Source organism: Triticum dicoccoides, chromosome 1B, assembly GCF_002162155.2.
Source record: "Triticum dicoccoides isolate Atlit2015 ecotype Zavitan chromosome 1B, WEW_v2.0, whole genome shotgun sequence".
Taxonomy (NCBI): domain Eukaryota; kingdom Viridiplantae; phylum Streptophyta; class Magnoliopsida; order Poales; family Poaceae; genus Triticum; species Triticum dicoccoides.
In genome coordinates this window covers 162,801,825-162,822,484 of record NC_041381.1, presented here as the reverse complement: position 1 = coordinate 162,822,484, position 20,660 = coordinate 162,801,825, and the positions used below count along the sequence as shown (strand labels likewise).

The 20,660-nt window shown below is 48.3% G+C and overlaps 1 long non-coding RNA gene across 1 annotated transcript; it reads right to left on the bottom strand.

The window, feature by feature from the left end:
* Positions 1-16,562: 16,562 nt before the first annotated feature.
* LOC119303187 lies at positions 16,563-18,784 on the bottom strand. Its single transcript, XR_005147847.1, has 3 exons — positions 18,762-18,784; positions 18,464-18,630; positions 16,563-16,787 (listed from the first exon to the last, which is right to left on the bottom strand). It is a non-coding gene; the product is annotated as an uncharacterized LOC119303187 (long non-coding RNA).
* Between the last annotated feature and the right edge of the window lie 1,876 nt (positions 18,785-20,660).

Here is a 20,660-nt window from a genome sequence, read left to right as displayed (position 1 = left end):
GGTTTGATCTAGATGCATGGTTGATTAGTGGTTTGATCTGTGAGCTGATATGGTTGGTTGCTATGCTGCGGTTGCAATTTGTGGTAGGGCTAGATGTTCAAGCATGTGGTAGGCTAGATTAGTAGTAGAGTTTGAAGTTGAACCTTGTGCTTGTGTTGAATCATGCTTAGATCTGTGATTTGTAGCTGTTGGTGGTCCATTTGTAGCATGCTGTTTGTTGTAGATGTATGTTTCTGCTCATAGATTGTCTGGTATGCTTAGTATGATAGTGATGAAGCATGTGCTTGCTATGATAGTGATGAACCATGTACATGTATGCTCCTACTTTTATGGATTATCTGGTATGTTGTGTGCTATGCTCACTGTCAATGCGTGCTACGATTGTAGGACATGACCACGCAAACGCAAAATCTTAGTCAGGCCATTGTCGTGTCCGACAGCCAGTTTGCTCCATCGTTTGTCGAGGAATCGCAGCCTATGTCCGAGATGGCACCTGATTCAGAGGTGTTCGAGTCTGATTCCCTCTATGTGCCAATAGTGCTCGTTGAGCCAACTCCTGCTGCTGCTGCTGCTGCCGCTGTAATCAAGCTAGCAGCAGCAAAGGCAAAGAAGGATGGTAGGTCCAACAACATGAAGTGGCAGCCGTTCATGTCCACATTCGTGTTGAACAAGATGTGCGAGCTCATCTCTAGTGGAGTTAGGACTGACAAGGGCTTCAAGGAGGTGCACTTGAACACCGTTGCGGAGCAGGTGTTCGAGTTCTGTGGGCAAGAGGTGTCTGCCACCCAGGTGTATAACCACCTGAGGAAGTGGAGAAGTCGATGGATCCAAGTGTCCAAGCTGAGAGACCTTAGCGGCGCCTCATGGGATGAGAACACTTGCTCCATAGTTCTGGAGGCAGAGCACTACGCCGACCATGTCGTGGTTAGCTCACAACCCTCTTCATTTTCATACTGTCCACCATTGCCTACTCCTAATCGCAACTAACAACACATGTGTTTCATTCTTAGGACCACCCAAGGGACGCTGAGTTCGTCAACACACCCATCCAGAACTACAACCAGATGCAGCACATCTTCTTCTTTGGGTTGGCAACTGGGAAGCATGCCATGGGCTCGGGTGAGCCTCTTGGTTCTCCCATGCCAGACTTCCCTGGGACACCGGACGTCGAGGTCCTTGATGGCCCTGACAAGCCCGCTGCGAAGCCCTTCGACAAGCCATTTGACCCCAACCATGATAGGAAGAGGAAGAGAGGAGGCCTGATGAAGGAGGAGATCAATGTCTTTTGCAGCATGACTGAGGAGGTGAAGGAGGTGGCAACAACCATCAGGGAGTGCAAGCCCCTTGACGTCCATCCTGACCTGTATGGCGCTGTCATGACCCTGGGTGGATTCAACAAAGAGGCTCTCATGGCAGCTCTCAGCCACCTGCTTGACAACAAGGCCCAGGGTGTTGGGTTCGTTGCCATGGCCAACGCTCACAGGGTGCTGTGGCTCAGGAGCTGGCTGGGCAAGCACTACTACTAGAGTAGTGCTGCCTGTGAGCGTGTGTCGGTGTCAAAACCGGCGGATCTCGGGTAGGGGGTCCCGATCTGTGCGTCTAAGGCTAATGGTAACAGGAGGTAGGGGACACGATGTTTTACCCAGGTTCGGGCCCTCTCGATGGAGGTAAAATCCTACTTCCTGCTTGATTGATCTTGATGATATGAGTATTACAAGAGTTGATCTACCACGAGGTCGTAGAGGCTAAACCCTAGAAGCTAGCCTATGATGATTATGATTGTTCCTGTCCTACGGACTAAACCCTCCGGTTTATATAGACACCGGAGGGGGCTAGGGTTTACATAGAGTCGGTTACAAAGAAGGAGATCTAATATCCGAATCGCCAAGCTTGTCTTCCACGCCAAGGAGAGTCCCATCCAGACACGGGATGAAGTCTTGAGTCTTGTATCTTCACGGTTCAACAGTCCGGCCAAAGTATATAGTCTGGCTATCCGGACACCCCCTAATCCAGGACTCCCTCAGTAGCCCCTGAACCAGGCTTCAATGACGATGAGTCCGACGTGTAGATTGTCTTCGGCATTGCAAGATGGGTTCCATCTCCGAATACTCCAAAGCAAGTCTCGAACACTTAAATCATGTCCGGATCATGGTCAAGTCATTATCGAACCGTCTTCCCACAGCCGGCCACCGCACATATTGCGAGGCGGTTTCCCGAGCACGTCTTGTCAAAGTAAAGATCGTGTTCCCCTTATCGCGGGGCTTTCATCAATACGGGCACGGGTAGCCCAATCGCACCGCCAATTGCGGTGAGTGGGGAACGAGCGGGTTCCACCAGGCAAGTGGGGAGGCGCAAAAGTTTTTATTGCCTCTATAAAGAGATAAGGCCTCTTCTTCTTTACCCACGCCTTTCCCTTCCCCTCGTCCATTCCCCTTCGCTTGAGCCCTAGCGCCCAAGCACTCATCTCCTCCACCGAAAAGAGGTTCTCCAAAGATGTCTGGATCCGGAGCAGGAGGCAAATGGATGGCCTCTACCGTCCGGGAGAAGGATATCAAAAAGCTTTGAGAGGCTGGGTACCTGGCCAAGAAAATTGGCCACCATCTTCCGGTGGCGGGACAGATCATTCCCAATTTGGAGCCCCACGAGAGGGTCGTGTTTCTTCCTCATTTTGTCCACGGGCTTGGGTTTCCCCTCCACCCATTTTTTTGCGGCATCATGTATTATTACGGGATTGATTTTCATGATCTGTCCCCTAATTCTTTCCTTAACATCTCGACGTTTATCGTCGTGTGTGAGGCCTTTCTCCGTATTATGCCCCACTTTGGCTTATGGCTGAAAATCTTCAATGTGAAGCCCAAGGTGGTCAACGGCGAGCACGCTGAGTGCGGCGGCGCCATGGTAAGCAAGATGCCAAGGTCACATGGCCGACGGGCACCTTCAATGATTCCGTCAAGGAGTGGCAGCAGCAGTGGTTCTATATCACTGAGCCGCGCGGTAAAAAGTGGGCCGCTACTCCTGAATTCAGATCCGGAGCCCCCCTGCAACTCACGTCCTGGCCCAAGAAGGGCCTGAACTGGTCCTCATCCGATGAGCTGTCGGTGCTCCAAACACGCGTCCAGAGTGTGGTAGACAAGGATGTCAAACTCGTCAATGTAGTCCAGGTGATGTTAGTTCGCCTGGTTCTCCCTTGCCAGCACCGAGCCTGCAATTTGTGGGAATACGACCCGGCCGAGCACCAGACCCTACGGGAGCTCTACGGCTCCTCACACAAGGACATCTGGAAGGTGCTCTTCAAGTCCGGTAAACCGTGGCCGGGTTCCGCCAAGGACCGCGGGTATCAATTGTCCCGCTCCGCAAGTCCGGTAAGTTATCGCTATGTTCTGTCTATCCATGTTTAGCTGGCATATCCCGAGGAAGACGCTTTATCATGCTTTGTGTGATTATCCTAGGAATGGACGAAGAAGGTGGGGCGGATACACTGTCTAGCCCCGCTGCCAAAGGAACCGGCAGGACCTCTTCTGACGAAGATGCTGGTCCCAGCGCCTTACAAGGCGCCGAAGAAAGAGGCCTCCAAGAAGGCCAAGGAGACCCAGAGCAACCTCCGTCGCCGTGGTGCTTCGGACACAAAATCCGAGGATTCCAGCGCCCATCCTTCCTCAGAAAACGAAGAGGAGGAGGAAGAAGACGAGTCCTCCATGGGGGAGGAAAGAAAAGGACGGCCTCCTCATCCTTGGAGGCCGAATCGCCGAAGAGGGGAAAAAATTCCCTCCCAGAGGCGTCCACCACGGCTGCCAATAGCAGCCCGGAGTGGGATCCTAGGGCCCAGCCCCTGGTAAAATCATGAGTACACGAAATCCGAATACGCCTAAGCGCCCAGGATTACTAAGGTGCAATATTTTAACTTGCGCCCTACTTTGTGCAACCCGGCGAGGTCTCGCGCCGAACAGTCCTCCTCGAAGGATTCGCTAAGCTCCGATGCCCTGGAGAGCGAGACGCCTTCGGAGGCCCCTTCCCCGAAGCCTGGACGTGACACCGAGGTGTCGTCCCAGCAGGGCCCAGACCAGGGAGGGCATACCTCTGGGGCCGGATACACGGGAGCAACGGTTCCCATAAACGTCGATGGCGGGGGCGATCTTAGATTTGGCCTGCAGCCAGACACAGTCCTGGAGACCTTTAAAGCTCTAGGATCGGGCGGGCAGCCCCCCTTGACGGAGGAAGGCCAGCCTGCTCCGCCAGCAACCTCTGTCCAAGCAAAGCTACAGGGCGGCCTATCGACGGCGCTAAAGAATGCGTCCATCGTCGATGAAGACCGCCCTCATGGGTGCGGTGATTGAAAAGATTTAGTCCGCTGAGAGCGGACTGAATAAATCCTGCCTTAGCCTTATAAAAGGCTTTGAGGTATGTTTTTAGAAACTTTGAAGATTGTCATAGTATGACCGGTAGCCCCTGATGCACTGTCCGGTGAGAGAAAGAAAGAACCGGACAGGGGATCAAATTTCCGCTTCTCAGGAGACTCGGTTGATGACATATATCTCTTTGTTTGAAAACAGGTGTCTGTAGCGACGACCGCCTCTCGTACTGCGGAGGTGTCCGGACTAAAGCAGAGTCTGGAACGGGCCAAAGAAGAACTTGGTCGAGTGAAGAAGTAGTTGGAGGACAAGCAAGGTATATCGAAACCTTTTGATGAGTTAAGCACACATGAGTAGTTGTGCCTGATGAAAATACTTGTATTGTCTGCTCCAGGAGCAAATGCCAAAATGGAGGCACTGAAGAAGGTTGTGGCCGAAGCCGACAAGAAGGCCACCGCGGAGCAGGCTCTTCATGAGAAGCACGAGGCTAGGGTCCTTGAAGCTAAACGAGAGCTCCAGGAGGCCGTGAAGAAAAGCGAGACCTTGGAGCAGAGTCTAGCAGGGAAAGAATCCGAACTCGCCCAAGCTCGTGAAGCCGCAAATGTTGCTCAGGAGGAAGCCCGAGGTGCTCTGAAGGATATTCAGGAGGCAAGGAGGATTGCGGCTGGTAAGGCTTTTTTACTCAAAGCAATTTTTATATAGTAATAGGAGAAGCTCTAAGTGACAAACTGAACTCTTGTTTCTCCAGGAGCGTTTGCGGACCTGTCACGCAACATATCTGATGCTGCCCAATTCTACTAGGCTGAAGAGAAGAAGTCTGCGAAGAAGCATTTCTGGTCGCAGTATTTGGCGCCGAATTATCTGGTGCCCTTTGTCGATCAGCTGAAGCTGCTGATCAAACTGCACCAGGCGGCCGAACTAGCCATGAAGGACTTGGTTGTCCGGCTGTGGCCCACTGAGCCAATTCCAAGTAGTTACTTCAGACTCGTGAAGCGGATTGTTGGTGCTTGCCCTCGGCTCGAAGTCATTAAGCGGTCGGTCTGTATAGAAGGTGCCCGCATGGCATTTGCCCATGCAAAGGTGCACTGGGGGAAGCTTGATGCTGAAAAGCTAATGACTGAGGGACCACCGGAGGGTAAGGAGCATCGCAAGCCCAAATTATATTATGATGGTGTCCTTAAAGGAGCCCGCCTTGTGGCGGAACAGTGTACCAAAGACACTATATTTCCCTGAAGGCAATCATGCTGCCCTGTGTAATGCGGGATACTGGCACTATTGTTATTTATTGCCTGTTATATGAAAGTTTTTTCTTCCTATGCGGCCGTTTAGTATATATAAATCCTGAGAGTTGGCTAGTCATCGGCTTCTGCCCCCACGTAGAAAGTACGGGGGTGTTCGGGACATACTTGAGCACTCTTTATCCCATTTTTGGGTCCTTGAAGGAGGTGTTCATCACCGTGAACCAGGCAATCAGACTATAGGGCTTTATCACTCTCACTTAGCCATAGGAATTCCAGTATGGTAGGCGCAGCCCCTAGTGTTCGGAAGACCGTACGAGGGGCTCTAACAGCGCCTGATCGGAAGACCGATCCGCCGCACTCTGCATTTGTTATGGCATTGTGCGGAATAAATCCTTAAAGATTTTACAACCTCTCGAACAGCTGACCAGCTCTCGCCGTATCATGACAGTCAGTTTTCGGCTTTCTCTACTGAGGTGCTCGTCCAAAAGAACCGGGACACAATCACGGTAGTTCTCCCAGCGCTACCTTAGCCGATGGAGCGGAACGTAAGGTACCAAAACATGGGAGCCGGGCAAACCCAACTAATGACCCAAGACATGATTCGGAGCTGATGCACATAGTGCTATAAGTTCGGGGTGCCGAGCGACCGAGAAGGTGGCTGGACTTTGTTCCATATTATGAGTACAATGAAGCCCCTGGCATAATGGGGCATGGCACTATGTGAGGGTGCCGTTATGACGAAAAAGGCATCAATAAAGAGCGACGGCCGGTAAGTGTCATGTAGTTCTACGTGTTGTAGTGAAGTGTCACATCTATGCGTGCGAGTATGGTTTATGCTATGAAAAGAGGTATGCTGGCGGAACCTGTCGTGGCCGGACGGGAGAAGGCTGTGTGCGAATCCGAAGTGTATCCGGACTATCTCCTTTGGGGATACTTGTGTGTTCCCTCCTTGTGCGTCCGAGCTGATTCCATGTCACCAGTCCTGTTCTGCGAAAAAGTGAGCCTATAAAGAAAAATGCTTAGAGGCAGTTGCATGTCATAGGGTGGTTGAACTGCGGGTGCCTGATCGGAGCCTGGTCGAGCCAGGCTATCATGCCGTAAAGTAGCTCAGACTCCTCTGTTGGCGTCCAGTGGGTTGGCTGTCGAATCAAAGTTCGATACATGGGCACAACTCGCTATCTCGGCGGCGGCATAATTTCCACTCTCGGGGTGGAGTTCGGTCTTGCCCATAATTTTGACCATGTCACATGGGTTTGGCATGATATGGTACCATGTTGAGTCGAGCCAACACGGTTCATCCCGGTAGTATATAGTAGTTACTGTATAAGGGGACAATGCTGAAGACTTACTCTTCGGCATGGTGTTTGTTTGGTGATCCGAAGACAACCTCCATGGTGGTGGGCCTGTAAAACTTGGCCTTTGCACCTGGAACGACATATTTTAGAAGATGTTATTAATGGGTTTGATCCTCGAGCGGTCAATACCTGTCTGGTAAATTTTGTCCTGGCGCAGCAAGTTTGGGCTGCTGTTTATGCCCATAGGGGCTCGTGTGAGGTGGAACCCACAAACTATCGGGTCGATGGTAAGTGCAATTAAATTTCCATGGTTGATATTGTCCGGACGGTCTATGTGATCGGAGATGATCGTCCGTATTTTTGTACTGTGGGGTGACTTGTATTGTTGAGTCGGCATCCCGAGGAGTACACATTCGTTCCCTTGTTGGTTTGCGGAGGATTTTCCTTTGACCTCGCAATGTTTGGTGGTCTGGGCTCCTTGTTGTTTGAGACCTCTTTTCATTGTTTCCGGCGTACGACCGGCCGTTTTGTTTTGAGGATCCGACATTCTCTATTGGTATGCTTGGCCGCCATTCTAGGGGCACCATGGATTTGACATGGTTGGTCGAGTATGCTGCCCGGGCCGGATGGGCCTGAGCTATTCTCTTTCCACTGACCGGACTGGGGGCCGTGGAATCCGGCACCAACTCCCTTGTCTTGGTCGTCATCATTATTTTTGTGACGCTTATGTCTATTGCGTCAAGGTTTATGGATGCTACCTCGCGTTTCCTGCGTATTGCCTCGGACCGTGATGTATTGGCGTCTGGGTGTGGGTTTTAGGACCTCCTTCTCAGGTTGAGGTAGCAAATTGTGCTTTGTGTACCCTTTGGTGGGGCGGTCGAGTCTGTATTCCTCGGCTGCCAGGACCTTAGTCCATCTGTCTGTGAGCAGATCTTGGTCAGCTTGAAGCTGCTGTTTCTTCTTCTTCAGGCTTCTTGCAATGGCCATAAGCCGTTGCTGGAAGCAAACCTGCTCTACGGGATCCTCAGGCACGCCGAATTCATCGTCGTCGAGGCTCATCTCGTCTTTGGAGGGAGGCATGTGGTTGTCCTCCTTCGAGTATCCATTTGTCACCTGTTCATCTGGGCTAATCTGTCTGTCTTCCTGTCCGGCCTGCTCGAAGGCAGGCTGATCAGGATTGTATTCATCTTCAGCACCATCCGGATTGTTTTCGTCTCCTGTGCCGGTATTTCTGTGGCGGGGCTTGGAGTGGCGCCGATGACGCCCATGTTTTGATTTCTTCCTTGAGGGGTTATCCTCTATTGCCTCACCGCCATTGGTTTCTTTGGGAGTGTCCACCATATATATATCATACGAGGAGGTGGCCGTCCAGCGCCCCGTGGGCGGTGGTTCCTGTTCTTCTCCTGCATCATCGTCCACACCATCGATGTCTTCAGAGTCGAAGTCGAGCATGTCGGTCAAATCATCGACAGTGACAATGAAGTGGGTGGTGGGTGGGCAATGAATTTCCTCGTCTCCAGCTTCCCACTCGAGCTGGACATAGTTCGGCCAAGAGTCTCCCGACAAAGAGAGAGACTTTAATGAATTCAGCACGTCGCCAAAGGGCGAGTGCTGGAAGATATCCGCGGCGGTGAACTCCATTACCGGAGCCCAACCGGATTCGGCGGGCTCGGGGGCGTGCAGTCTGGAACCTGCAGCCGGACGCACGTCCGGGGGTCCGGTGACACAGACTTCCTTGGGGGTGGAGTCTGTGTTCGGCTCTACCGCCGTTGAGTGTGCGGCCTCTGGGAGGGGTCCATCCACCCGTCCTCGGATGAAGCGATCTGCTCCAGATTTAGGTCCAGAGCTATTGCAGGTGTGATATTCCGAGTATTGTCTGACAGCAGGTCTAAGCCATGCTTGTCGTGACTGTTCAGTGCTCCTGGCGGAGGCCCAAATCCATCGAAGATCAAGTCTCCGCGAATATCGGCCATGTAGTTTAAGTTTCCGAACCTGACCCGATGGCTAGGGGCGTAGCTGTCGATCTGCTCCAGATGGCCAAGCGAATTGTCCTGCAGTGCGAAGCCGCCGAACACGAAGATCTATTCGGGAAAAAAAGTCTCACCCAGGACCGTGTTGTCATTGATGATTGAACGAGCCATCGAGCCTTGAAGCGACAACACAGAGGAACTCTCAATGAAAGCACCAATGTCGGTGTCAAAACCGGTGGATCTCGGGTAGGGGGTCCTGATCTGTGCGTCTAAGGCTAATGGTAACAGGAGGCAGGGGACACGATGTTTTACCCAGGTTCGGGCCCTCTCGGTGGAGGTAAAACCCTACTTCCTGCTTGATTGTTCTTGATGATATGAGTATTACAAGAGTTGATCTACCACGAGATCATAGAGGCTAAACCCTAGAAGCTAGTCTATGATGATTATGATTGTTCCTGTCCTAACGGACTAAACCCTTTGGTTTATATAGACACCAGAGAGGGCTAGGGTTTACACAGAGTCGGTTACAAAGAAGGAGATCTAATATCCAAATCGTCAAGCTTGTCTTCCACGCCAAGGAGAGTCCCATCCGGACACGGGACGAAGTCTTGACTCTTGTATCTTCACGGTCCAACAGTCCGACGAAAGTATATAGTCCGACTGTCCGGAACCCCCTAATCCAGGACTCCCTCAGCGTGCATGATCCCCGACGGCGATGGCACTGGCGACGATGACGACGTACATTTTGTGTAGCTAGGGCTCCGGAACTATTTGATGGTCTGTATATTTTGGTGAGGTGGTATATACTAACCCCTCATGCTGATGGTGAACTTGCGGTGGTAGGACGACACCCTCTTTTGGATGTGGTGGTAGGTTAACACCAAGGTAGTGCTAGGTTGAACTTGCTATGTCGTATGATCATGCATGCTTTACTTCTCTTCTGCTCCATCGTTGTTTGTGTGCTACTTTGCTTGCTACTTGTGCTCCATTGATTTGCTGCTTCAACTCTTGCTCTTGTGCATTGCTAGGGCAAGTGGTATGCCGTGTTCATCGGTGAGGTTCCAGGGGTTTATAGTTCATGGGAAGAAGCCAATGCATAAGTGGCATCGTATAGCAACAACAACTATAGAGGGTTCAAGACTAGGCAGGCAGCAGAACAAGCTTACTCCGCCTGAGTGTGAAAGCACGGAGGTAGCAGTGTCGACAGTGCCAAGGTTGGAGCTGTCAAAGTGGAAGCTGCTAAGGTGGATCGTCAGTTTGGCCTGAAGCTGAAGAACTTCATCATCTTCGCCCAGTTCGTCACCATTGCTGTGTTGTGGCGTTGATGTGCTAGCTGTGATCATTGTGGGTAAGCTCACCAACTAGGGTACAAGGTAAGCACAACATGTATGCCATATGCAACCAAACGCCATGTTCATGTGCCGCTAGGGCCAATGCAGCCAACTAAACAAAGTGCACTTGGGTATTACCTAATGCAGGTACTAGGAATGCAGGCAACCAAACAAGTTGTGTATGGCGTATTAGGGCATGTTTTTCCTCAACCAGGCTGGGTTGGGAAGGGTATGCAATGCGACTACTGTTCCAAACTGGAACCAAACACGCCCTAAGTGTTTTCGCTAGTCAGTTGACCGCTGTTAGAGCATCTGTAGCCATTGGCCCCTCAGTCGGCGCGTAAAATCGTCGCCTGGGGGCGAACCGGCGCTAAAAATCGATGTGGCGGCTTTCGGGTTCCCAGCCGCCAGCCCCAGGGGTCGCCCCCAGAAGGCGGTTTAAACAAAAGAAAAGAAATTTAACTAAAGTTCAGCAAACGGGACAAAGATTCGACTAAAATTTGACGAACATGACATTAACTTAGGTAACCTACATAGTCTTTTACATAGCAAAGTGAAGTACTTTTAAAAAAAGGCCGCAACTACAACTGCGGGCCAAAGAATGCGTTGAGCGCAGCGAAGTCGCCGACGTTGCTGCCATCCTCGCCGTCGTCCTTCTCCTCCTTGACGCGGCCGCCCCTGCTGGACACCTACCCGGCGTCGCCTTGGCGGACCGGTGGCAGCGGCGCATCATTGTCGTTATCGTCGTCAAGGATAACGACGCCTCCCTCATCGCAGCCACGTCGCCGAGCGGCGAACTGCTCGTAGGTGCACCACTGGCGCTCTAGCTCCGTCCGCGTCCAGTCTTCGTGTGCCCACTTTAAGGCCGCCGCATCGTCGAGCTCCTCCTCCTTCACGCCGCCGGCGAGCCCTAGCTCCGTCTTCACGGCGGCGAGCCTCTTCGGCTTGATGTAGCGGGGAGGAGCCGAGGAGGAGGCGCGCCCGCCGCCCTCGTTGATGATGATGCCGGCGCTGCGGGTGCACCGGTCGAGCGGCGTCTCCGTTGCGGGCTCGGCCGTTGACGCCGAAAACACCACCGGCGATCCGGAGGAGTGGGAAGAGGAGCGGGAGGAGGAAGACGAGGAGGAGCCGAACCTCCTGGGCATCCAGTACTCGGTGCTCCGGCGAGGGACAGGGGCAGCGGCCGCGGCAGGGTATGTCAGCGGTGGGTCATTGCCGCCCTCGAGGTGCTGGAGAACCTCGTGGAGCATGCGGCCGGGGGCGCCCCACCACAAGCGGCGCCCCTCACTGTTCTTGGTGCCCCCCACCGGCGCCCCATTGGTGGAGGCCAGCCGTTGTGCCTGTCGGTGTTAGAAGTACGCCGCCCACGCCTCGTGGTTGTCGGCGGCATACTGCGGGAGGGCGTGCTGCTCCTCCGTCAGCGACGCCCGCATACGGTCGACCTCATCGGTGAAGTAGTCCGCGCGCGCGTTGACGTCTGGCAGCGGGGTAATGGGGACGCCACTGGCGCTGAGCCTCCACCCACCCGGCCCTGCGCGCATGTCAGGAGGTGCCGGGATGTTGGCCTCGAAGAGCAAATACGCCTCCCACTCGTGCAGCGAGCGGCAGTCGAAGTTGTTTTCCGCCGCCGCGTCGCTGGGGAATCGCTCGCCCATTGTCGTGGCTGGGCTTGGGGAGAGAGGGGAGGATCATCGGTAGTGGTTGTGCACGGGGAGAGAGAGGCAGAGCACGGCAGGGTGTGGCCAGAGGGGAGGGGAGGCGTTGATTTTATAGTCTCCCAGAGCCGTGTGTACACGTGGCGGGAGGGAGGGCGTCGCCGCGCCGCCCATGAGGAATCAATGGAAGGCTGACCGGTGGCAGCCTTGGCATTGATTCTCCGCGGGAAACCGAGTCATTGTGAGGACGACGAGGCGAGTGTCGTGATACGTCTCCAACGTATCTATAATTTACGAAGCACTAGTTGACCCATTGCGCCAAATGGCGCAGAGACCCGCTAAAGACATGTTGTCGATGAAAATAGTTTCATTTTGCAAGGACATATGACAGGGACCAGCTAAATTAATGTGGGCGTTGAAAAGGAAATCCATGGGGTAACAAATTTAACCCGAGGGTCCTCAATAAAAAACAATGAAGGCTTGCTGTCAATAATATAATGTATAATAACAGTACCCATTGCGCCAGATGGCACATGGTCCCATTTCAAACCAAGAGCTATTTGAAAATAATTGACAATTTGGCAATAATAAGGATCCTTTTAATAATGAAAATTGAAAGAAACATAGCCTCAAACTATGTAACAGAGTTTTCAAAATGCAGGCATCCTCTCTATACAATTCTGCTATGTGAGCTGGAACTTTGGAATCAAGGTCACGCTTTGTCCTTGCGTCGTTGGTAAACTGTGCCCTCCCACTACTCTGAATCCATAGCGTTTTGTCCCTCACAACCCCTTTATAGGTCAGATGCACTATAATTCCTTCATTTTTAAAGGAGCTTAACAACCAATGCCTTGCACAACATTTTTCATCTCTTCAGTGAGGCATGTTTATAGTTCCCACTCCTCTGCTCTGTTATGTAGAAGGATCAACTCTCTATAGCCATCTCTTCTTTTTTTGAAGGGAACTGGACAAATAATGACCAATGCCATGTTTATGAAATATTGTACTATAATAGAAGTGCAAACATGAAACGAGAAACCAATTGAAGAAACAAGGACTTTTTGGTCTGCTGGAATTTAAGGGCAGACTTGAAATGGAAGCGCAAACCAAGATTGACAAGTACCACATCATGAAAAAAAAGGTTGTAACAGATATAGAAGTGACAATAAACAAGTTTTTCAAGATTTACAATGAAACTACATGATTTGGCTTCTTGCTCTAAAATAGAAATCTGCGGCACTAACTTGGTGACAATCCCACCAATTCAACGACAATGGACATATTTTCTACATTCACTCCTTTGCGGCTGGTAGAATCAAAGGGCTACGACCATCATTGCAGAAAAGGAAAAAATTAACAGTAGTTCTTGCATGAATGAGTCATCAGGTAATCATGTGAGTCTACTATATATAAACTATAGGCAAAATTCAGCAACAAAGGTAACATGCATAGTGAGAAACTGGATAACAGAAGGAATACTTTCAACCAAGTCTAGAGGAACACATAGTACGCCCAGGAACTTTTCATTGACGTAACAATGCAACTATTCATAGCAACAAAATTTATACAGAAAAGGGAGATAATCCTACTCAAACAACAACAAAGCCTTTAGTTCCAAACACTCCTACTCAACCTCCCTAAAATTTAACCGGATTTCATCTGATAACCTAGAGGCCAGCTGGAGATTGAGCAATATTGGAATATACATATATATATTTCAAACAAATTAATGAATTGGGATGAACGGATCTTAGAAGGATAGCCTCACTTGGGGCTTTGGAACTTGAGTATCTCCATGGCTAATCAAGGCTTAGAGAGGCAGTAGTTAAAGCATCAGTCGAGTGAAGGTATGCCGCTATCAATCCTTCTTTTAGTAATCTGAACACGACATTAGTAATGCCAAGGCAAATACCTTGATACCCTGTTCATGGTCATCTTGTTATTGAAAAATAAATGTAAAACTGGCCTGCAAGATAAAAGCATTTCCCAGTACATGAATGTACAGCCTGGGATCGTCAGTGCTCTTAACATTCAGTTATTGGGAATACCGCTGGATGAAATTATAGTGCAAACTCCAAATCTTATAAATTTTAATACATTCAACTACGACTTTGAGCCATGAGATTATATGTCAATAGTTACATTTAAGCTTGTGAGAGCATATATCAATCATAAAAAGGCAGAAAGAATAAGCTCCAGAACACAATAAGGGCTTAAACTACTTATTTGGAAACAGTGGAACAACTCATTAAATCTAACTAATTTTAAATGATCCAGTTTTAAGAATTAATATGGTACAACTAAGAGAAGGCTACAAAATCATCAATCAAGAAGACTCTATATAAAATTGATAATTAGAGACAACTGTCACTGCTCGGTCACATACCTTGGTCGACATGAGAAATGACAGACATGTTATGGATAATTTTTTATCCATAATTCCACGGAGCTCCTCCGTTCTAAACCTCACCGTTTTGACTGCTTTTGAATGTCACACCAGGAATACCCTTCCTGCTCTAATAATAGCAAGCTATCAGAATCAAGCAATAATATAGTGTGAATAACTGAACATGGAAATCCGACAATAATATATACTAACGATCCTTTAAGGTAATTATGACCACAGTTGTCTACTCAAAGCTCAAAAGTGCACTTAACAATGCTGTACAACAATTAGTTTTATACACTGCCACCAAAATATTTTAACCAACACTTCGACCAACAGCCCCGGTGAAGTGAAATATATAATTAATATGGTCAATCGAGCATATTATATTAATGTATTAGAACTAATAAAAGTGCACTGAGAAGGCAGCCATAAAGCAAGAACAACCACTGTTAAGGGCACTGACGGTCACAGTCATAAGAAAAAGTAACACATGGCAATAACAAAGAAACGTAATCCATTATGAAGAGAGGATGCAGGTGGAAAGAAACGTAATCCAAAAAATAAGACTAATATAGACAAGCCTCCAAAACTAATACTACTATTGACACACCGACACTAATACTATATATAGACAAGCCTCCAAAAGTAAGACTAATGGAACACGAAGTAGTACCTCCTGCAATTTCTTCAATCTAATTCCTTTTGATTCTATGGGAAAAGGTTGCAACAAGAGGAATATCCTGCAGAAATAGATAGATCAAATGTTGTACAAGTCAAAAAAAAGTTCCTGCTAGCCATAGTGCATACATTCTATCTCTTATTGTACTTTTTGCAACATAGTGCAACTCAGAGCAGATACATGACATATCATGGTAATGCCACAATGGTTATTATCGACTGGAATGAGTTGTCCAGATTTTTATTGGTAAATCAATTCAGTTTACATGCAGAAGTACGGGACGACGCCTGCTGGAAGTTGCCGATGGGTCTTGACGGCCTGGCCAAGCCATCTCCCTCCATGATAGGTGGCAGTCGGCGGAGAGGTGTAAATATGACGAGATGTGAAAATAAGCTCGAGGAAATTAATATGGACCAGCAAACTGACAAAAGCAGAATATAACATGATCACAAGTTGTATCCTCTAAATGCAAGAACAAAGTGGAGGAAAGAGAGAGGATGTAGAGGCAAACCTGAACCTCCTTGAGCTCCTTGCTCCTGCTGCTCTAGTCGGAGACCCTCCCTCAACCGCCGACCACATCCGCAACTGCCGCTGAAATGTAATGAAGGCCTCCCATGAAAGGAAATTAATATCTATATATGAGAAATCAGATGAGAATATGCGGAGTAACCAATAGGCATTTTTAGCGTCGCTATGATACTGGATAATGTTGGCCTCTGGTAGCACGACGCATCACAAGCATATGTCGAGACACAAACATAATTATATTTTGGATTAAACTAATAGCACAACAATTTGCAGGGTTAGAATGCAGTGCACATATATATCTTAGTGGCGCAAAAACTATTTAGCCAACTTCACTAACAATGTAGAAATTGGCTTCAGTGTACTAACATGGTTATTTTGGATATAAGCAATCAAGCACGAATTTAACATCAGAGATATATGTCCATTTTAAGTAACGAAAAAAGAGCCCAATAGCAAGATAGCACAACATAGAGCTGCATTGACCATTGGACCCAGCTCTGTGTAGAGAACCTACATTTCATATCTAATAACTGAAATTTGTGCGATACATCCATAAAGGAGTATTAGCAGGACAGGCAGAAATTGGTGGTTGGACATATTGTTTAAGCAAATAAATAGTCACTACTTTCTTGTGCGCAATGGAGCAGAAATTGGTGATCACAAGAGCAGAGTAGTCATGGTTGAGCCTATTTTGACTTTCTTTTCTTATTACACTTTGGAAAGGACAAAAGTGAACAAAAGCAGGCCAAAAACATATAGTACCATTTAATGCCTCACAACAGTTTTTGCATGGCCAGTTAACCCTGAAAGAAGAAAGTCTGTGATATTACACTTAATATGTAAAAGAGGCTCAAACACAAAATTAAATTCAAAATAAAAGTAATGCTCATGTAGCATATCTTGTATTTACAACACAAGACAGTACCATCAAACGTTATATATTAGCTAGCTAAGTAGGAATCTCTCATTGGACTGTGCCTCTAAATTATACCGTGGAGGCATGAAACTAAGAATTTTTGGTCAGGGAAACAAAGATGCCCGCTTCCGCACCATGAATCGCAGAATTTTCATATAGTTGTACTCACAAAGCTATTTAAACATAAAAGGAAACAGTAGTACCTTGTATATTTGTACAACCTATTAAGAACAAAGTTGTGAATTAATCTCTTTGTATTGATGCCCTCATCACCTAGCCCACTATCACTGATGCCTTCTCTTCCGGCACCATAAGTAGTGTGATCATTTTAGAAATATGACCAGTTATATTCTACTTGTATCTATCTCTATCTTGCGGTTCCACTGCTCACTGTCGTGGTTGGACTGCTCATGTCGGATTAGAGTTATGGTGCCCTGCGAAACACGAGCAAAGTTTGAACAATCCAATGGTTATTTTCTACTTAAGCTGGGACCATTATGCATGATATTTTGTATGAATCGCTATGAGAGAGAGCTGAACAATTATATAGCAAATTGGGTGTCGTGTTCAATTGTATCCATGGAAAATATATTATGATCTCTAAATTACAGCAGTGTACAAAGAAATGACAACCAATGAAGGAAGCGCAGGTGGACGCCGACAGAGATGACAAACCCAAGTCTGGGAAGGATGACAGTCGGATAGATATCTCATCTCCATTTATTAAGACACGACAACATATGTATATATATGATGTACGCCCAACTCTGTCGTGAGCATTGCCCGCTGCTGAACCAGCACATGAAAAAACTGACAAATGTTCTTATTCTTGTTCTGCCTTATGCAACTTCTACATAATGTGAATAGGAGTAAGCAAGTGTCATATCCAGAATTTTTTTGACCATTAGTAACTTCTACATAATGCATCATATTCTGTATGTAATGTCGAAATATCGACATCAAGATTACATGACAGAAAGTGGGAATTGAAGTGGCCAACTAACCAAGCCTAGGTGAAAGGAAATCTTGAATATGTCCATTCATGTCTGATACAAAGAATTGATCATTAGCACTGTAATTCACACAAAGGTAACTATTTTTGTTTTTCTTATATAAATCCAAGAAATACTACTAATATAATTTATCAAACTGCGAATACCGACAAATTGAGTTCCATTGCCCTTTAGTGTTTAGTAGTTGCCTTTTAACGGGATTGTAGATAGCCTCAAAAAATGGCATATTGCTTTTCACTTACTTTCTAAGTGTCAATGCAGAACTTTGTGTGACACAACCCCTAAATTTTCCGACATGCAACGCTCCCCAGGAACATGGGAGGTCAATGGGTTCGTGTGTGTTGAAATAGACCTGGTCCGAGAGTATCACTCATCAGAACGACCGTCCAAGGCACATATCATCCAACATCGGCAATAAAATTAAGCAGGCTACAACAGAGGTAAGGGTAGGCTCTAAGGGAAACTCCAATGGTGACACCGACTTTTTCAGCTCTGTTTAGTCCCACAAGCCAAGGCTGTCTTGATTGCTCAAGACATGATTGTTTCAGCCAGTCATCATCGTCATCGCCCCTCTTTTTGGTCCAAAAATGAGGTTGCCTCTGCACACCAAGCAACATGACCATGATACCCCATTACATGTGTGCACACATCCAGCCATCAAGCAGCTGCTCATACCTGGAGTCAACCGACCAAACTTTTCAAGTGCTTCAAGTAAATGAAATTGTTTATTTCGAATTTAATACCTTCTAATAATAATAATAATAACGAGAGAGGGGCATGCTTCTCTCTCTCTGGGCAAATGTTACTTTAGACAACATGTACTAACAAATAAAAACTCTGGAAATGTATTTAAATCGCACAAAAAGAGTTCGTAGTTCTTATTCATACTTGAAACACGTGAGGCTCTGTAAATTAAAGGTGTTAAGTAATTTTTCTATGCTCAAAATATAGTGCAACATGGTCTGATGCAATTTTGATACAAAGTAGTACAAAACTAACTACTGCAAAACTATGAGTTCAACACCTAAACTTTGAGTTTCAGTTGCAGAAGTTCTCATAGCAAAAAATATGCAAATCATATAGCATTATTTCCTTACCATATACTTAGCATCAATAAAAGGACTATTGACAGCCACAACTTCAATAACACCTCTACTGGAACATTGATGTCTCTTCTCAAATCCTCAATGACTGAATGATCATTAATTTCTTCAATCCTCATAACTAAATATTTCTTGTGTATGTATGTCACTTGACTCACTCCCTGGCCTGCACAGTAGCAACATCAGCAGGTCAACCGCAGCAAGCAACAAAGGTGCGTGGGTGAGTCTCGGAGAGAGAGAGAGAGAGAGAGAGAGAGAGAGAGAGAGAGAGAGAGAGAGATGGGGATCGTACCGGATCCAAAGCAACAGGTAGCCAGGCTGCGAGAAATCCATCGACGGCGGCTAAGAGCCCGCGCCGGCCCGACCAATCCCTCGACCGAACGCACCACGGGCCCCGCCGCTCGGTCCCCAGCCCGCGCCGCCGTGGATGTCCCCGCCGCACGGGATGGGCGGCGACCCAGCGAGTCCGTCGGTCGGGAGCCTGGATGGCGCCGTGGATCCCTCCATCATCGCCGCCCTTCAGGGAGGGGTGCGGCCCCAGCCGACGCGAGCCGGGTTGGCCACTCTCCCATCCGACGCCGTGCCTCCTCTCCTCTTGCTCTCTTTCTCCCTCCTCTCTCTCCCTCTCATCTTCTCTCTCCTACAAATCTAACTGAGCGCCGCTGTTGCCCTTTGCCTGTAGGTCGGTGCCGTGGTGGGGATCCGGGAAGGAGGAGGGGGCGGAAGGGAGGAATGGTGCGGCGGCTGTGTGAAGGAGCGGGTGGCTGTGGACGGGGGGCTAGGGTTTGGTGCGGTTATGTCCAATGGGCTCCTCGCCCCAGCCACGGGACGCGCGGCACGCGAGGAAAGGTTCACCCGCCCGAAGATTACCCGCTACTGAGACAGCCAATGCAAGCTTGAGACGAGCCCACTCGTCATTGGGCAAGAAAAATGACTCGAAGGTGAAAAACAATTTAACTAAAAGTGAAGATCCAACGGTGCAGCGAGCCAGAGGGGCAGATCCGACGGCCGACGAAGCTTGCAATCGGGGGAGCATTCTGGAGGTGAGTTGGCTAGCCTCTTTTTTGTTTTAAATTCATGCTATTATATTATCTGTTTTGGATGTTTATGGGCTTTACTAAACACTTTTATATTATTTTTGGGACTAACCTATTAACCGGAGGCCCAACCCAGATTGCTGTTTTTTTGCCTATGTCAGTGTTTCGCAGAAAAGGAATATCAAACGAAGTCCAAACGGAATGAAACCTTCAGGAGAGTTATTTTTGGAACGGAAGTAATCCAGGAGACTTGGAGTATCAGGGAAGCGACAAGGAAGCCATGAGGCAGGGAGGCGCGCCTGCCCCCCTGGGCGCGCCCCCACCCTCGTGGGCTCCTCGTGGCTCCCCTGATCGACTTCTTTCGCCTATATATGTCCATATACCTTAAAAACATCAGGGAGCAGAATAGATCGGGAGTTCCGCTGCCGCAAGCCTCTGTAGCCACAAAAAACCTCTCGGGGCCCTGTTCCGGCACCCTGCCAGAGGGGGGGATCCCTCACCAGTGGCCATCTTCACCATCTCAGCGCTCTCCATGACGAGGAGGTAGTAGTTCACCCTCGGGGCTGAGGGTATGTATCAGTAGCTATGTGTTTGATCTCTCTCTCTCTCTCATGTTCTTGAGTTGGCACGATCTTGATGTATCGCGAGCTTTGCTATTATAGTTGGATCTTATGATGTTTCTCCCCCTCTACTCTCTTGTAATGGATTGAGTTTCCCTTTGAAGTTATCTTATCGGATTGAGTCTTTAAGGATTTGAGAACACTTGATGTATGTCTTTGAGGGAGTCCTGGATTAGGGGGTATCCGGACAGTCGGACTATATACATCGTCCGGACTATTGAAGCATGAAGATACAAGACTCAAGACTCCGTTCCGTGTCTGGATGGGACTCTCCTTTGCGTGGAAGACAAGCTTGGCGATCCGGATATTGTATTTCCTTCCTTGTAACTGACTCTGTGTAAACCCTAGCCCTCTCCGGTGTCTATATAAACCGGAGAGGTTGGTCCTTAGAAGGCCGATCACAATTACAATCATAATCATCATAGGCTAGCTTCTAGGGTTTAGCCTCTATGATCTCATGGTAGATCTACTCTTGTACTACTCATATCGTCAATATTAATCAAGCAAGAAGTAGGGTTTTACCTCCATCGAGAG